Below are 2,136 nucleotides of genomic sequence, written 5' to 3' on the forward strand. Positions count from 1 at the left end.
TTTTCTAGGATAAAACTTTTAGAACATGTCTTGGGTTTTGATTGGTTTTCCTCATTAATGAGATGAGTCCTTCAAAATATATCCTTGACTTTAAAGAGTTGCTTTAAAAAAATAAAAAGGTCAGTAACAGCTGTTAAACTATAATTTCAATGGAGATGGGCAATCATAGTGGATACATTGTCAGCATCCTGGGAATCAGAAGACAAGAGAGAGAATAAAAAATTGCCATTCATAAAGATGAAAATTTACCAAACTTAACCAGTGATACAACAGTATTCAAACAGAATAAAGTCTGTGGGGGAACCAAGCAGAAAAGCTGTGCTAAGTAGTTTTATGTCTTCTTTCCTTACCTAGAAGGTAAGCTAGGTTTCAAATTAGCACAGAATTGATTTAAAATATAGTTCAAAATAACTGCTGTTTGATTTATCACTAACTATATTTCCTCAGCTTCTAGTTCTTGATAATAGTAACAACTGGCTGGTATAGAATGTTCACGTTAGTTTACGTTTAAATTTCTTGTTACCAGATGTGATGCATATTATGAAACCAGAAAAGATCAATCTAGACCCTGTGTCTAGGGCCATGGACATTTGCTGTGCTAGTCTCGGGAAGAGATAACAATTGCTGCTTTCTTTCTCTAGCTCCCTATGCTCCAACATTGGTCTTTCTGTAAATCAACCATGCAATGCAATTTCCCTTTCCCTGAAATGCTTTTCTCCAGACTTTTAGCACAGCTGGCTCCTTTTCTACTAGTCTCAGTTCAAATGTCATTTCCTCTGAGGTCTTTTCCAACTTCCACTCCTCTATTTTTTCTGAGATCATATACTGTTGATTTGTTTACAGCAGTTCCCACTGTAGACCATTATCATGCTTGTAAATTTGTTTATCTCTACTGACTAGAATGTAAGCGCCACGAAGAAGCTTGTAGGTCAAGTTCACAGCTGTATTCTCACAGGCTAGAACCGTGCCTCACATAAAATAGGCTTCTATAAGTGATTGTTGGATGGATGGATGAGGAAGGGCAAAGTCTAGGTGGTTGATAAAGATCCTCCTCTGTTCATAATCTGACATTCCATCGCCACCATGACTAACATCTGCTCTCAGCCTCCACCATTTCTCACCTGGACTGCTGCAAGCCTGCCTGCTTCTTCCCTGGGTCCCCTATGGTCTATTTCAACACAACTGCCAACCTAATCCTCTTTAAAACATGCCTCTCTTCTGTGAGAAACCCTGTAATGGGCTCCGTATATCACTCAAAGTAAAAGCCAAAGTCCTTACAAATAGCCTACAAGCCCTACTTGGTGTGTTCCCTCCTTACCTCTGACATGTCCCTCGCTTAGTCAGCAATAACTGCTTTTGCTTTCCTGTTCCTTGAACATGCCAGGCACCATAGGGTATTTTCTCTAAGCTGTTCCCTCTTCCTATAATGTCTTTCCTCCTGTATCCGATCGACTAGCTCCCTCACCTAGTCTATTTAAATCTGACCTTCCTATTGAAGCCTATCCTCATGCCTACTGCAACCGATCAGCACACCCCCATGTCAGCTTTCCCCCTTGATCTTTTCCCCCATAGAACATATTATCTTCTAACATACTGTACAGTTTATTTTTACATTTTACTAACTGTCTTCCCTGCCACCCTTCACTATAATGTAAACTCTGAGGGCATACTTTGTTCACTAATGATTCCCAGGCACCTATGATAATGTCTGGCACAAGTAGGCATTCAGTATATATTAACATGAATTAGTAATCTTGATCCTATATAATAAAAGCCTAATATGCAAATTGTCCCCTGGACTCGGAGTTTGACTGCTTGACCAGTCGCTATGACATGCACTGACCACCAGGGGACAGATGCTCCAACTGATAGGGTAGCTTGCTGCAGGCGCTGGTGGGCTGGACTGGAAAGTGAGGTGTGAGGTGAGCCCTCAGAAAGCTCCCAGGGTTTGGCCCCAGCCCCCAGTGGAGGCAGGCAGGGGCGGGTGGTGCAGGAGGCTGATATGTGTGATCAGAGAGGCATGGACTGTGCAGCCCTCCACAGCCTGTGGCATTCTCAGTGCACAATTTATAATCTTCAGAGCTGCTTCTTTTTATTTGATGTTTCACTAACTACTCCAGGAGACTGGGTAGCACC

General features: G+C 41.9%; 1 long non-coding RNA gene across 2 annotated transcripts in view; it reads right to left on the bottom strand.

The window, feature by feature from the left end:
- Positions 1 to 2,136, bottom strand: part of LOC106725268 — a 23,580-nt gene that overhangs the window by 20,120 nt on the left and 1,324 nt on the right. The window lies entirely within an intron of this gene.

Source organism: Myotis brandtii, unplaced genomic scaffold (genome assembly GCF_000412655.1).
Source record: "Myotis brandtii unplaced genomic scaffold, ASM41265v1 scaffold151, whole genome shotgun sequence".
Lineage (NCBI taxonomy): Eukaryota > Metazoa > Chordata > Mammalia > Chiroptera > Vespertilionidae > Myotis > Myotis brandtii.